At 56.4% G+C, this 15,003-nt stretch overlaps 7 non-coding genes and 5 pseudogenes across 7 annotated transcripts; all 12 read right to left on the bottom strand.

The window, feature by feature from the left end:
* Positions 1–450: 450 nt before the first annotated feature.
* On the bottom strand, positions 451–569 carry LOC147328992 (5S ribosomal RNA). The gene has a single exon (XR_015129345.1). It is a non-coding gene; the product is annotated as a 5S ribosomal RNA (ribosomal RNA).
* A 900-nt stretch (positions 570–1,469) lies between these two features.
* Positions 1,470–1,588, bottom strand: LOC147328991 (5S ribosomal RNA; annotated as a pseudogene).
* A 779-nt stretch (positions 1,589–2,367) lies between these two features.
* On the bottom strand, positions 2,368–2,486 carry LOC147328990 (5S ribosomal RNA; annotated as a pseudogene).
* Positions 2,487–3,780: 1,294 nt separating this feature from the next.
* Positions 3,781–3,899, bottom strand: LOC147328989 (5S ribosomal RNA). Its single transcript, XR_015129344.1, has one exon. It is a non-coding gene; the product is annotated as a 5S ribosomal RNA (ribosomal RNA).
* A 1,913-nt stretch (positions 3,900–5,812) lies between these two features.
* On the bottom strand, positions 5,813–5,931 carry LOC147328988 (5S ribosomal RNA; annotated as a pseudogene).
* A 638-nt stretch (positions 5,932–6,569) lies between these two features.
* LOC147328987 (5S ribosomal RNA) lies at positions 6,570–6,688 on the bottom strand. The gene has a single exon (XR_015129343.1). It is a non-coding gene; the product is annotated as a 5S ribosomal RNA (ribosomal RNA).
* Positions 6,689–7,746: 1,058 nt separating this feature from the next.
* On the bottom strand, positions 7,747–7,865 carry LOC147328986 (5S ribosomal RNA). The gene has a single exon (XR_015129478.1). It is a non-coding gene; the product is annotated as a 5S ribosomal RNA (ribosomal RNA).
* A 1,326-nt stretch (positions 7,866–9,191) lies between these two features.
* Positions 9,192–9,310, bottom strand: LOC147328985 (5S ribosomal RNA; annotated as a pseudogene).
* A 638-nt stretch (positions 9,311–9,948) lies between these two features.
* Positions 9,949–10,067, bottom strand: LOC147328984 (5S ribosomal RNA). Its single transcript, XR_015129465.1, has one exon. It is a non-coding gene; the product is annotated as a 5S ribosomal RNA (ribosomal RNA).
* Positions 10,068–11,980: 1,913 nt separating this feature from the next.
* Positions 11,981–12,099, bottom strand: LOC147328983 (5S ribosomal RNA; annotated as a pseudogene).
* A 638-nt stretch (positions 12,100–12,737) lies between these two features.
* LOC147328982 (5S ribosomal RNA) lies at positions 12,738–12,856 on the bottom strand. Its single transcript, XR_015129342.1, has one exon. It is a non-coding gene; the product is annotated as a 5S ribosomal RNA (ribosomal RNA).
* A 1,058-nt stretch (positions 12,857–13,914) lies between these two features.
* LOC147328981 (5S ribosomal RNA) lies at positions 13,915–14,033 on the bottom strand. Its single transcript, XR_015129452.1, has one exon. It is a non-coding gene; the product is annotated as a 5S ribosomal RNA (ribosomal RNA).
* Positions 14,034–15,003: the final 970 nt, after the last annotated feature.

Below are 15,003 nucleotides of genomic sequence, written 5' to 3'. Positions count from 1 at the left end.
GCAGCCACAGGCCCTGGTGTGGTGTAGGTGGCCTCAGCCAGCAGCCACAGGCACTGGTGTGGTGTAAGTGGCCTCAGCCAGCAGCAAAAGGGCCCTGGTGTGGTGTAAGTGGCCTCAGCCAGCAGCCACAGGCCCTGGTGTGGTGTAGGTGGCCTCAGCCAGCAGCCACAGGCCCTGGTGTGGTGTAAGTGGCCTCAGCCAGCAGCCACAGGCCCTGGTGTGGTGTAAGTGGCCTCAGCCAGCAGCCACAGGCCCTGATGTGGTGTAAGTGGCCCCAGCCGGTCACTTAGGCCCTGGTGTGGTGTAAGTGGCATCAGCTAGCAGCACAAGACATTGGAAAAGAGCCAAAAGCAGTGTCGTTAATGTGCCCTCATTAATGGGCAGCTGCTTTTGGTCTTTTAATACACCCCTTCTCTGGATCAAAAGCGGTTCAATGACATGAAAATGAAAGGCTTACAGCACCAGGTATTCCCAGGCAGTCTCCCATCCAAGTACTAACCAAGCCCAGCCCTGCTTAGCTTCCGAGATCAGACGAGGTCGGGCGTGCTCAGGGTGGTATGGCCGTAAGCTGCTGGCCCCAGCACAATGTCTCAATTTATGAATTCAAGTGATTAGGTGGCAAGTACCTGAAGTTACGAAGACAATCCTATAACCATAACTGCATGTTTGCATAATACCCTAACCCAAAGGCTCAGTTTGGCATTTATCCAACAGCACAGGCCCTGGATTGTTGAAGATGGCGTCAGGAACCAGCACAAGGCCTGGTGTGTTGTACATGGCCACAGCAAGCAGCACAGGGCCTGGTTTGGTGAAGATGGCCTCGGCCAGAAGCACAGGGCCTGGTGTGATATGAGTGGCCTGAGCAAGAGCCACAGACCCTGGTGTGTTGTAAGTGGCCTCAGCCAGCAGCCACAGGCCCTGGTGTGGTGTAGGTGGCCTCAGCCAGCAGCCACAGGCCCTGGTGTGTTGTAAGTGGCCTCAGCCAGCAGCCACAGGCCCTGGTGTGGTGTAGGTGGCCTCAGCCAGCAGCCACAGGCCCTTGTGTGGTGTAATTGGCCTCAATAGCAACTAAGGCCCTGGTGTGGTGTAGGTGGCCTCAGCCAGCAGCCACAGGCCCTGGTGTGGTGTAAGTGGCCTCAGCCAGTGCCACAGGCCCTGGTGTGGTGTAAGTGGCCTGAGCAAGAGCCACAGACCCTGGTGTGGTGTAATTGGCCTCAATAGCAACTAAGGCCCTGGTGTGGTGTAGGTGGCCTCAGCCAGCAGCCACAGGCCCTGGTGTGGTGTAAGTGGCATCAGCCAGCAGCCACAGGCCCTGGTGTGGTGTAAGTGGCATCAGCTAGCAGCACAAGACATTGGAAAACAGCCAAAAGCAATGTCGTTAATGTGCCCTCATTAATGGGCAGCTGCTTTTGGTCTTTTAATACACCCCTTCTCTGGATCAAAAGCGGTTCAATGACATGAAAATGAAAGGCTTACAGCACCAGGTATTCCCAGGCAGTCTCCCATCCAAGTACTAACCAAGCCCAGCCCTGCTTAGCTTCCGAGATCAGACTAGGTCGGGCGTGCTCAGGGTGGTATAGCCGTAAGCTGCTGGCCCCAGCACAATGTCTCAATTTATGGATTCAAGTGATTAGGTGGCAAGTACCTGAAGTTACGAAGACAATCCTATAACCATACCTGCATGTTTGCATAATACCCTAACCCAAAGGCTCAGTTTAGCATTTATCCAACAGCACAGGCCCTGGATTGTTGAAGATGGCCTCAGGAACCAGCACAGGGCCTGGTGTGTTGTACATGGCCACAGCTAGCAGCACAGGGCCTGGTTTGGTGAAGATGGCCTCGGCCAGAAGAGCAGGGCCTGGTGTGATGTGAGTGGCCTGAGCAAGAGCCACAGGCCCTGGTGTGGTGTAAGTGGCCTGAGCAAGAGCCACAGGCCCTGGTGTGGTGTAAGTCGCCTCAGCCAGCAGCCACAGGCCCTGGTGTGGTCTAAGCGGCCTGAGCCAGTGCCACAGGCCCTGGTGTGGTGTAAGTGGCCTGAGCAAGAGCCACAGACCCTGGTGTGGTGTAAATGGCCTCAATAGCAACTAAGGCCCTGGTGTGGTGTATGTGGCCTCAGCCAGCAGCCACAGGCCCTGTTGTGGTGTAACTGGCCTCAGCCAGAGCAACAGGCCCTGATGTGGTGTAAGTGGCCCCAGCCGGTCACTCAGGCCCTGGTGTGGTGTAGGTGGCATCAGCTAGCAGCACAAGACATTGGAAAAGAGCCAAAAGCAATGTCGTTAATGTGCCCTCATTAATGGGGAGCTGCTTTTGGTCTTTTAATACACCCCTTCTCTGGATCAAAAGCGGTTCAATGACATGAAAATGAAAGGCTTACAGCACCAGGTATTCCCAGGCAGTCTCCCATCCAAGTACTAACCAAGCCCAGCCCTGCTTAGCTTCCGAGATCAGACCCGGCCGGGGGTGCTTAGGGTGGTATGGCCGTAAGCTGCTGGCCCCAGCACAATGTCTCAATTTATGGATTCAAGTGATTAGGTGGCAAGTACCTGAAGTTACGAAGACAATCCTATAACCATACCTGCATGTTTGCATAATACCCTAACCCAAAGGCTCAGTTTGGCATTTATCCAACAGCACAGGCCCTGGATTGTTGAAGATGGCCTCAGGAACCAGCACAGGGCCTGGTGTGTTGTACATGGCCACAGCAAGCAGCACAGGGCCTGGTTTGGTGAAGATGGCCTCAGCCAGAAGCACAGGGCCTGGTGTGATATGAGTGGCCTGAGCAAGAGCCACAGGCCCTGGTGTGGTGTAAGTGGAATCAGACAGAAGCCACAGGCACTGGTGTGGTGTAAGTGGCCTCAGCCAGCAGCAAAAGGGCCCTGGTGTGGTGTAAGTCGCCTCAGCCAGCAGCCACAGGCCCTGGTGTGGTGTAGGTGGCCTCAGCCACCAGCCACAGGCCCTGGTGTGGTGTAAGTGGCCTCAGCCAGCAGCCACAGGCCCTGGTGAGGTGTAAGTGGTCTCAGCCAGCAGCCACAGGCCCTGGTGTGGTGTAAGTGGCCTCAGCCAGTGCCACAGGCCCTGGTGTGGTGTAAGTGGCCTGAGCAAGAGCCACAGGCCCTGGTGTGGTGTAAGTGGCCTGAGCAAGAGCCACAGACCCTGGTGTGGTGTAATTGGCCTCAATAGCAACTAATGCCCAGGTGATTAGGTGGCAAGTACCTGAAGTTACGAAGACAATCCTATAACCCTACCTTCATGTTTGCATAATACCCTAACCCAAAGGCTCAGTTTAGCATTTATCCAACAGCACAGGCCCTGGATTGTTGAAGATGGCCTCAGGAACCAGCACAGGGCCTGGTGTGTTGTACATGGCCACAGCTAGCAGCACAGGGCCTGGTTTGGTGAAGATGGCCTCGGCCAGAAGCGCAGGGCCTGGTGTGATGTGAGTGGCCTGAGCAAGAGCCACAGGCCCTGGTGTGGTGTAAGTGGCCTCAGCCAGCAGCCACAGGCCCTGGTGTGGTGTAAGTCGCCTCAGCCAGAACCCACAGGCCCTGGTGTGGTGTAACTGGACTCAGCCAGAGCCACAGCCCCTGATGTGGTGTAAGTGGCCCCAGCCGGTCACTCAGGCCCTGGTGTGGTGTAGGTGGCATAAGCTAGCAGCACAAGACATTGGAAAAGAGCCAAAAGCAATGTGATTAATGTGCCATTATTAATGGGCAGCTGCTTTTGGTCTTTTAATACACCCCTTCTCTGGATCAAAAGCGGTTCAATGACATGAAAATGAAAGGCTTACAGCACCAGGTATTCCCAGGCAGTCTCCCATCCAAGTACTAACCAAGCCCAGCCCTGCTTAGCTTCCGAGATCAGACGAGGTCGGGCGTGCTCAGGGTGGTATGGCCGTAAGCTGCTGGCCCCAGCACAATGTCTCAATTTATGGATTCAAGTGATTAGGTGGCAAGTACCTGAAGTTACGAAGACAATCCTATAACCATACCTGCATGTTTGCATAATACCCTAACCCAAAGGCTCAGTTTAGCATTTATCCAACAGCACAGGCCCTGGATTGTTGAAGATGGCCTCAGGAACCAGCACAGGGCCTGGTGTGTTGTACATGGCCACAGCTAGCAGCACAGGGCCTGGTTTGGTGAAGATGGCCTCGGCCAGAAGCGCAGGGCCTGGTGTGATGTGAGTGGCCTGAGCAAGAGCCACAGGCCCTGGTGTGGTGTAAGTGGCCTGAGCAAGAGCCACAGGCCCTGGTGTGGTGTAAGTGGCCTCAATAGCAAATAAGGCCCTGGTGTGGTGTAAGTGGCCTCAGCCAGCAGCCACAGGCCCTGGTGTGGTGTAAGTGGCCTCAGCCAGTGCCACAGGCCCTGGTGTGGTGTAAGTGGCCTGAGCAAGAGCCACAGGCCCTGGTGTGGTGTAAGTGGCCTCAGCCAGCAGCCACAGGCCCTGGTGTGGTGTAAGTCGCCTCAGCCAGAAGCCACAGGCACTGGTGTGGTGTAAGTGGCCTCAGCCAGCAGCAAAAGGGCCCTGGTGTGGTGTAAGTCGCCTCAGCCAGCAGCCACAGGCCCTGGTGTGGTGTAGGTGGCCTCAGCCAGCAGCCACAGGCCCTGGTGTGGTGTAAGTGGCCTCAATAGCAACTAAGGCCCTGGTGTGGTGTAAGTGGCTTCAGCCAGCAGCCACAGGCTCTGGTGTGGTGTAACTGGCCTCAGCCAGCAGCCACAGGCCCTGGTGTGGTGTAAGTGGCCTGAGCAAGAGCCACAGGCCCTGGTGTGGTGTAAGTGGCCTGAGCAAGAGCCACAGACCCTGGTGTGGTGTAATTGGCCTCAATAGCAACTAATGCCCTGGTGTGGTGTAGGTGGCCTCAGCCAGCAGCCACAGGCCCTGGTGTGGTGAAAGTGGCCTCAGCCAGAGCCACAGGCCCTGATGTGGTGTAAGTGGCCCCAGCCGGTCACTCAGGCCCTTGTGTGGTGTAGGTTGCATCAGCCAGCAGCCACAGGCCCTGGTGTGGTGTAAGTGGCCTCAGCCAGCAGCCACAGGCCCTGGTGTGGTCTAAGTGGCCTCAGCAAGAGCCACAGGCCCTGGTGTGGTGTAAGTGGCCTGAGCAAGAGCCACAGGCCCTGGTGTGGTGTAAGTGGCCTCAATAGCAAATAAGGCCCTGGTGTGGTGTAAGTGGCCAGAAGCGCAGGGCCTGGTGTGATGTGAGTGGCCTGAGCAAGAGCCACAGACCCTGGTGTGGTGTAATTGGCCTCAATAGCAACTAAGGCCCTGGTGTGGTGTATGTGGCCTCAGGCAGCAGCCACAGGCCCTGTTGTGGTGTAACTGGCCTCAGCCAGAGCCACAGGCCCTGATGTGGTGTAAGTGGCCCCAGCCGGTTACTCAGGCCCTGGTGTGATGTAGGTGGCCTCAGCCAGCCGCCACAGGCCCTGGTGTGGTGTAAGTGGCCTCAGCCAGCAGCCACAGGCCCTGGTGTGGTGTAAGTGGCCTGAGCAAGAGCCACAGACCATGGTGTGGTGTAATTGGCCTCAATAGCAACTAAGGCCCTGGTGTGGTGTAGGTGGCCTAAGCCAGCAGCCACAGGCCCTGGTGTGGTGTAAGTGGCCTCAGCCAGAGCCACAGGCCCTGACGTGGTGTAAGTGGCCCCAGCCGGTCACTCAGGCCCTGGTGTGGTGTAGGTGGCATCAGCTAGCAGCACAAGACATTGGAAAAGAGCCAAAAGCAATGTCGTTAATGTGCCCTCATTAATGGGCAGCTGATTTTGGTCTTTTAATACACCCCTTCTCTGGATCAAAAGCGGTTCAATGACATGAAAATGAAAAGCTTACAGCACAAGGTATTCCCAGGCAGTCTCCCATCCAAGTACTAACCAAGCCCAGCCCTGCTCAGCTTCCGAGATCAGACGAGGTCAGGCGTGCTCAGGGTGGTATGGCCGTAAGCTGCTGGCCGTAAGCTGCTGGCCCCAGCACAATGTCTCAATTTATGGATTCAGGTGATTAGGTGGCAAGTACCTGAAGTTACGAAGACAATCCTATAACCCTACCTTCATGTTTGCATAATACCCTAACCCAAAGGCTCAGTTTAGCATTTATCCAACAGCACAGGCCCTGGATTGTTGAAGATGGCCTCAGGAACCAGCACAGGGCCTGGTGTGTTGTACATGGCCACAGCTAGCAGCACAGGGCCTGGTTTGGTGAAGATGGCCTCGGCCAGAAGCGCAGGGCCTGGTGTGATGTGAGTGGCCTGAGCAAGAGCCACAGGCCCTGGTGTGGTGTAAGTGGCCTCAGCCAGCAGCCACAGGCCCTGGTGTGGTGTAAGTCGCCTCAGCCAGAACCCACAGGCCCTGGTGTGGTGTAACTGGACTCAGCCAGAGCCACAGCCCCTGATGTGGTGTAAGTGGCCCCAGCCGGTCACTCAGGCCCTGGTGTGGTGTAGGTGGCATAAGCTAGCAGCACAAGACATTGGAAAAGAGCCAAAAGCAATGTGATTAATGTGCCATTATTAATGGGCAGCTGCTTTTGGTCTTTTAATACACCCCTTCTCTGGATCAAAAGCGGTTCAATGACATGAAAATGAAAGGCTTACAGCACCAGGTATTCCCAGGCAGTCTCCCATCCAAGTACTAACCAAGCCCAGCCCTGCTTAGCTTCCGAGATCAGACGAGGTCGGGCGTGCTCAGGGTGGTATGGCCGTAAGCTGCTGGCCCCAGCACAATGTCTCAATTTATGGATTCAAGTGATTAGGTGGCAAGTACCTGAAGTTACGAAGACAATCCTATAACCATACCTGCATGTTTGCATAATACCCTAACCCAAAGGCTCAGTTTAGCATTTATCCAACAGCACAGGCCCTGGATTGTTGAAGATGGCCTCAGGAACCAGCACAGGGCCTGGTGTGTTGTACATGGCCACAGCTAGCAGCACAGGGCCTGGTTTGGTGAAGATGGCCTCGGCCAGAAGCGCAGGGCCTGGTGTGATGTGAGTGGCCTGAGCAAGAGCCACAGGCCCTGGTGTGGTGTAAGTGGCCTGAGCAAGAGCCACAGGCCCTGGTGTGGTGTAAGTGGCCTCAATAGCAAATAAGGCCCTGGTGTGGTGTAAGTGGCCTCAGCCAGCAGCCACAGGCCCTGGTGTGGTGTAAGTGGCCTCAGCCAGTGCCACAGGCCCTGGTGTGGTGTAAGTGGCCTGAGCAAGAGCCACAGGCCCTGGTGTGGTGTAAGTGGCCTCAGCCAGCAGCCACAGGCCCTGGTGTGGTGTAAGTCGCCTCAGCCAGAAGCCACAGGCACTGGTGTGGTGTAAGTGGCCTCAGCCAGCAGCAAAAGGGCCCTGGTGTGGTGTAAGTCGCCTCAGCCAGCAGCCACAGGCCCTGGTGTGGTGTAGGTGGCCTCAGCCAGCAGCCACAGGCCCTGGTGTGGTGTAAGTGGCCTCAATAGCAACTAAGGCCCTGGTGTGGTGTAAGTGGCTTCAGCCAGCAGCCACAGGCTCTGGTGTGGTGTAACTGGCCTCAGCCAGCAGCCACAGGCCCTGGTGTGGTGTAACTGGCCTCAGCCAGAGCCACAGCCCCTGATGTGGTGTAAGTGGCCCCAGCCGGTCACTCAGGCCCTGGTGTGGTGTAGGTGGCATCAGCTAGCAGCACAAGACATTGGAAAAGAGCCAAAAGCAATATGATTAATGTGCCCTTATTAATGGGTAGCTGCTTTTGGTCTTTTAATACACCCCTTCTCTGGATCAAAAGCGATTCAATGACATGAAAATGAAAGGCTTACAGCACCAGGTATTCCCAGGGAGTCTCCCATCCAAGTACTAACCAAGCCCAGCCCTGCTTAGCTTCCGAGATCAGACGAGGTCGGGCGTGCTCAGGGTGGTATGGCCGTAAGCTGCTGGCCCCAGCACAATGTCTCAATTTATGGATTCAAGTGATTAGGTGGCAAGTACCTGAAGTTACGAAGATAATCCTATAACCATACCTGCATGTTTGCATAATACCCTAACCCAAAGGCTCAGTTTGGCATTTATCCAACAGCACAGGCCCTGGATTGTTGAAGATGGCCTCAGGAACCAGCACAGGGCCTGGTGTGTTGTACATGGCCACAGCAAGCAGCACAGGGCCTGGTTTGGTGAAGATGGCCTCGGCCAGAAGCACAGGGCCTGGTGTGATATGAGTGGCCTCAGCCAGCAGCCACAGGCCCTGGTGTGGTGTAAGTGGCCTCAGCCAGCAGCAAAAGGGCCCTGGTGTGGTGTAAGTGGCCTCAGCCAGCAGCCACAGGCCCTGGTGTGGTGTAAGTGGCCTCAGCCAGCAGCCACAGGCCCTGGTGTGGTGTAAGTGGCCCCAGCCGGTCACTCAGGCCCTTGTGTGGTGTAGGTTGCATCAGCCAGCAGCCACAGGCCCTGGTGTGGTGTAAGTGGCCTCAGCCAGCAGCCACAGGCCCTGGTGTGGTCTAAGTGGCCTCAGCAAGAGCCACAGGCCCTGGTGTGGTGTAAGTGGCCTGAGCAAGAGCCACAGGCCCTGGTGTGGTGTAAGTGGCCTCAATAGCAAATAAGGCCCTGGTGTGGTGTAAGTGGCCAGAAGCGCAGGGCCTGGTGTGATGTGAGTGGCCTGAGCAAGAGCCACAGACCCTGGTGTGGTGTAATTGGCCTCAATAGCAACTAAGGCCCTGGTGTGGTGTATGTGGCCTCAGGCAGCAGCCACAGGCCCTGTTGTGGTGTAACTGGCCTCAGCCAGAGCCACAGGCCCTGATGTGGTGTAAGTGGCCCCAGCCGGTTACTCAGGCCCTGGTGTGATGTAGGTGGCCTCAGCCAGCCGCCACAGGCCCTGGTGTGGTGTAAGTGGCCTCAGCCAGCAGCCACAGGCCCTGGTGTGGTGTAAGTGGCCTGAGCAAGAGCCACAGACCATGGTGTGGTGTAATTGGCCTCAATAGCAACTAAGGCCCTGGTGTGGTGTAGGTGGCCTAAGCCAGCAGCCACAGGCCCTGGTGTGGTGTAAGTGGCCTCAGCCAGAGCCACAGGCCCTGACGTGGTGTAAGTGGCCCCAGCCGGTCACTCAGGCCCTGGTGTGGTGTAGGTGGCATCAGCTAGCAGCACAAGACATTGGAAAAGAGCCAAAAGCAATGTCGTTAATGTGCCCTCATTAATGGGCAGCTGATTTTGGTCTTTTAATACACCCCTTCTCTGGATCAAAAGCGGTTCAATGACATGAAAATGAAAAGCTTACAGCACCAGGTATTCCCAGGCAGTCTCCCATCCAAGTACTAACCAAGCCCAGCCCTGCTCAGCTTCCGAGATCAGACGAGGTCAGGCGTGCTCAGGGTGGTATGGCCGTAAGCTGCTGGCCGTAAGCTGCTGGCCCCAGCACAATGTCTCAATTTATGGATTCAGGTGATTAGGTGGCAAGTACCTGAAGTTACGAAGACAATCCTATAACCCTACCTTCATGTTTGCATAATACCCTAACCCAAAGGCTCAGTTTAGCATTTATCCAACAGCACAGGCCCTGGATTGTTGAAGATGGCCTCAGGAACCAGCACAGGGCCTGGTGTGTTGTACATGGCCACAGCTAGCAGCACAGGGCCTGGTTTGGTGAAGATGGCCTCGGCCAGAAGCGCAGGGCCTGGTGTGATGTGAGTGGCCTGAGCAAGAGCCACAGGCCCTGGTGTGGTGTAAGTGGCCTCAGCCAGCAGCCACAGGCCCTGGTGTGGTGTAAGTCGCCTCAGCCAGAACCCACAGGCCCTGGTGTGGTGTAACTGGACTCAGCCAGAGCCACAGCCCCTGATGTGGTGTAAGTGGCCCCAGCCGGTCACTCAGGCCCTGGTGTGGTGTAGGTGGCATAAGCTAGCAGCACAAGACATTGGAAAAGAGCCAAAAGCAATGTGATTAATGTGCCCTTATTAATGGGCAGCTGCTTTTGGTCTTTTAATACACCCCTTCTCTGGATCAAAAGCGGTTCAATGACATGAAAATGAAAGGCTTACAGCACCAGGTATTCCCAGGGAGTCTCCCATCCAAGTACTAACCAAGCCCAGCCCTGCTTAGCTTCCGAGATCAGACGAGGTCGGGCGTGCTCAGGGTGGTATGGCCGTAAGCTGCTGGCCCCAGCACAATGTCTCAATTTATGGATTCAAGTGATTAGGTGGCAAGTACCTGAAGTTACGAAGACAATCCTATAACCATACCTGCATGTTTGCATAATACCCTAACCCAAAGGCTCAGTTTAGCATTTATCCAACAGCACAGGCCCTGGATTGTTGAAGATGGCCTCAGGAACCAGCACAGGGCCTGGTGTGTTGTACATGGCCACAGCTAGCAGCACAGGGCCTGGTTTGGTGAAGATGGCCTCGGCCAGAAGCGCAGGGCCTGGTGTGATGTGAGTGGCCTGAGCAAGAGCCACAGGCCCTGGTGTGGTGTAAGTGGCCTGAGCAAGAGCCACAGGCCCTGGTGTGGTGTAAGTGGCCTCAATAGCAAATAAGGCCCTGGTGTGGTGTAAGTGGCCTCAGCCAGCAGCCACAGGCCCTGGTGTGGTGTAAGTGGCCTCAGCCAGTGCCACAGGCCCTGGTGTGGTGTAAGTGGCCTGAGCAAGAGCCACAGGCCCTGGTGTGGTGTAAGTGGCCTCAGCCAGCAGCCACAGGCCCTGGTGTGGTGTAAGTCGCCTCAGCCAGAAGCCACAGGCACTGGTGTGGTGTAAGTGGCCTCAGCCAGCAGCAAAAGGGCCCTGGTGTGGTGTAAGTCGCCTCAGCCAGCAGCCACAGGCCCTGGTGTGGTGTAGGTGGCCTCAGCCAGCAGCCACAGGCCCTGGTGTGGTGTAAGTGGCCTCAATAGCAACTAAGGCCCTGGTGTGGTGTAAGTGGCTTCAGCCAGCAGCCACAGGCTCTGGTGTGGTGTAACTGGCCTCAGCCAGCAGCCACAGGCCCTGGTGTGGTGTAAGTGGCCTGAGCAAGAGCCACAGGCCCTGGTGTGGTGTAAGTGGCCTGAGCAAGAGCCACAGACCCTGGTGTGGTGTAATTGGCCTCAATAGCAACTAATGCCCTGGTGTGGTGTAGGTGGCCTCAGCCAGCAGCCACAGGCCCTGGTGTGGTGAAAGTGGCCTCAGCCAGAGCCACAGGCCCTGATGTGGTGTAAGTGGCCCCAGCCGGTCACTCAGGCCCTTGTGTGGTGTAGGTTGCATCAGCCAGCAGCCACAGGCCCTGGTGTGGTGTAAGTGGCCTCAGCCAGCAGCCACAGGCCCTGGTGTGGTCTAAGTGGCCTCAGCAAGAGCCACAGGCCCTGGTGTGGTGTAAGTGGCCTGAGCAAGAGCCACAGGCCCTGGTGTGGTGTAAGTGGCCTCAATAGCAAATAAGGCCCTGGTGTGGTGTAAGTGGCCAGAAGCGCAGGGCCTGGTGTGATGTGAGTGGCCTGAGCAAGAGCCACAGACCCTGGTGTGGTGTAATTGGCCTCAATAGCAACTAAGGCCCTGGTGTGGTGTATGTGGCCTCAGGCAGCAGCCACAGGCCCTGTTGTGGTGTAACTGGCCTCAGCCAGAGCCACAGGCCCTGATGTGGTGTAAGTGGCCCCAGCCGGTTACTCAGGCCCTGGTGTGATGTAGGTGGCCTCAGCCAGCCGCCACAGGCCCTGGTGTGGTGTAAGTGGCCTCAGCCAGCAGCCACAGGCCCTGGTGTGGTGTAAGTGGCCTGAGCAAGAGCCACAGACCATGGTGTGGTGTAATTGGCCTCAATAGCAACTAAGGCCCTGGTGTGGTGTAGGTGGCCTAAGCCAGCAGCCACAGGCCCTGGTGTGGTGTAAGTGGCCTCAGCCAGAGCCACAGGCCCTGACGTGGTGTAAGTGGCCCCAGCCGGTCACTCAGGCCCTGGTGTGGTGTAGGTGGCATCAGCTAGCAGCACAAGACATTGGAAAAGAGCCAAAAGCAATGTCGTTAATGTGCCCTCATTAATGGGCAGCTGATTTTGGTCTTTTAATACACCCCTTCTCTGGATCAAAAGCGGTTCAATGACATGAAAATGAAAAGCTTACAGCACAAGGTATTCCCAGGCAGTCTCCCATCCAAGTACTAACCAAGCCCAGCCCTGCTCAGCTTCCGAGATCAGACGAGGTCAGGCGTGCTCAGGGTGGTATGGCCGTAAGCTGCTGGCCGTAAGCTGCTGGCCCCAGCACAATGTCTCAATTTATGGATTCAGGTGATTAGGTGGCAAGTACCTGAAGTTACGAAGACAATCCTATAACCCTACCTTCATGTTTGCATAATACCCTAACCCAAAGGCTCAGTTTAGCATTTATCCAACAGCACAGGCCCTGGATTGTTGAAGATGGCCTCAGGAACCAGCACAGGGCCTGGTGTGTTGTACATGGCCACAGCTAGCAGCACAGGGCCTGGTTTGGTGAAGATGGCCTCGGCCAGAAGCGCAGGGCCTGGTGTGATGTGAGTGGCCTGAGCAAGAGCCACAGGCCCTGGTGTGGTGTAAGTGGCCTCAGCCAGCAGCCACAGGCCCTGGTGTGGTGTAAGTCGCCTCAGCCAGAACCCACAGGCCCTGGTGTGGTGTAACTGGACTCAGCCAGAGCCACAGCCCCTGATGTGGTGTAAGTGGCCCCAGCCGGTCACTCAGGCCCTGGTGTGGTGTAGGTGGCATAAGCTAGCAGCACAAGACATTGGAAAAGAGCCAAAAGCAATGTGATTAATGTGCCATTATTAATGGGCAGCTGCTTTTGGTCTTTTAATACACCCCTTCTCTGGATCAAAAGCGGTTCAATGACATGAAAATGAAAGGCTTACAGCACCAGGTATTCCCAGGCAGTCTCCCATCCAAGTACTAACCAAGCCCAGCCCTGCTTAGCTTCCGAGATCAGACGAGGTCGGGCGTGCTCAGGGTGGTATGGCCGTAAGCTGCTGGCCCCAGCACAATGTCTCAATTTATGGATTCAAGTGATTAGGTGGCAAGTACCTGAAGTTACGAAGACAATCCTATAACCATACCTGCATGTTTGCATAATACCCTAACCCAAAGGCTCAGTTTAGCATTTATCCAACAGCACAGGCCCTGGATTGTTGAAGATGGCCTCAGGAACCAGCACAGGGCCTGGTGTGTTGTACATGGCCACAGCTAGCAGCACAGGGCCTGGTTTGGTGAAGATGGCCTCGGCCAGAAGCGCAGGGCCTGGTGTGATGTGAGTGGCCTGAGCAAGAGCCACAGGCCCTGGTGTGGTGTAAGTGGCCTGAGCAAGAGCCACAGGCCCTGGTGTGGTGTAAGTGGCCTCAATAGCAAATAAGGCCCTGGTGTGGTGTAAGTGGCCTCAGCCAGCAGCCACAGGCCCTGGTGTGGTGTAAGTGGCCTCAGCCAGTGCCACAGGCCCTGGTGTGGTGTAAGTGGCCTGAGCAAGAGCCACAGGCCCTGGTGTGGTGTAAGTGGCCTCAGCCAGCAGCCACAGGCCCTGGTGTGGTGTAAGTCGCCTCAGCCAGAAGCCACAGGCACTGGTGTGGTGTAAGTGGCCTCAGCCAGCAGCAAAAGGGCCCTGGTGTGGTGTAAGTCGCCTCAGCCAGCAGCCACAGGCCCTGGTGTGGTGTAGGTGGCCTCAGCCAGCAGCCACAGGCCCTGGTGTGGTGTAAGTGGCCTCAATAGCAACTAAGGCCCTGGTGTGGTGTAAGTGGCTTCAGCCAGCAGCCACAGGCTCTGGTGTGGTGTAACTGGCCTCAGCCAGCAGCCACAGGCCCTGGTGTGGTGTAACTGGCCTCAGCCAGAGCCACAGCCCCTGATGTGGTGTAAGTGGCCCCAGCCGGTCACTCAGGCCCTGGTGTGGTGTAGGTGGCATCAGCTAGCAGCACAAGACATTGGAAAAGAGCCAAAAGCAATATGATTAATGTGCCCTTATTAATGGGTAGCTGCTTTTGGTCTTTTAATACACCCCTTCTCTGGATCAAAAGCGATTCAATGACATGAAAATGAAAGGCTTACAGCACCAGGTATTCCCAGGGAGTCTCCCATCCAAGTACTAACCAAGCCCAGCCCTGCTTAGCTTCCGAGATCAGACGAGGTCGGGCGTGCTCAGGGTGGTATGGCCGTAAGCTGCTGGCCCCAGCACAATGTCTCAATTTATGGATTCAAGTGATTAGGTGGCAAGTACCTGAAGTTACGAAGATAATCCTATAACCATACCTGCATGTTTGCATAATACCCTAACCCAAAGGCTCAGTTTGGCATTTATCCAACAGCACAGGCCCTGGATTGTTGAAGATGGCCTCAGGAACCAGCACAGGGCCTGGTGTGTTGTACATGGCCACAGCAAGCAGCACAGGGCCTGGTTTGGTGAAGATGGCCTCGGCCAGAAGCACAGGGCCTGGTGTGATATGAGTGGCCTCAGCCAGCAGCCACAGGCCCTGGTGTGGTGTAAGTGGCCTCAGCCAGCAGCAAAAGGGCCCTGGTGTGGTGTAAGTGGCCTCAGCCAGCAGCCACAGGCCCTGGTGTGGTGTAAGTGGCCTCAGCCAGCAGCCACAGGCCCTGGTGTGGTGTAAGTGGCCCCAGCCGGTCACTCAGGCCCTTGTGTGGTGTAGGTTGCATCAGCCAGCAGCCACAGGCCCTGGTGTGGTGTAAGTGGCCTCAGCCAGCAGCCACAGGCCCTGGTGTGGTCTAAGTGGCCTCAGCAAGAGCCACAGGCCCTGGTGTGGTGTAAGTGGCCTGAGCAAGAGCCACAGGCCCTGGTGTGGTGTAAGTGGCCTCAATAGCAAATAAGGCCCTGGTGTGGTGTAAGTGGCCAGAAGCGCAGGGCCTGGTGTGATGTGAGTGGCCTGAGCAAGAGCCACAGACCCTGGTGTGGTGTAATTGGCCTCAATAGCAACTAAGGCCCTGGTGTGGTGTATGTGGCCTCAGGCAGCAGCCACAGGCCCTGTTGTGGTGTAACTGGCCTCAGCCAGAGCCACAGGCCCTGATGTGGTGTAAGTGGCCCCAGCCGGTTACTCAGGCCCTGGTGTGATGTAGGTGGCCTCAGCCAGCCGCCACAGGCCCTGGTGTGGTGTAAGTGGCCTCAGCCAGCAGCCACA

This window comes from Aulonocara sp. 'chitande type north' Nkhata Bay, linkage group LG5, assembly GCF_057382095.1.
Source record: "Aulonocara sp. 'chitande type north' Nkhata Bay isolate Kocher_YH1m ecotype deep benthic linkage group LG5, A_spYH_male_GT1.1, whole genome shotgun sequence".
Classification (NCBI taxonomy): domain Eukaryota; kingdom Metazoa; phylum Chordata; class Actinopteri; order Cichliformes; family Cichlidae; genus Aulonocara; species Aulonocara sp. 'chitande type north' Nkhata Bay.
This window is presented reverse-complemented; position numbering and strand designations above follow the sequence as displayed.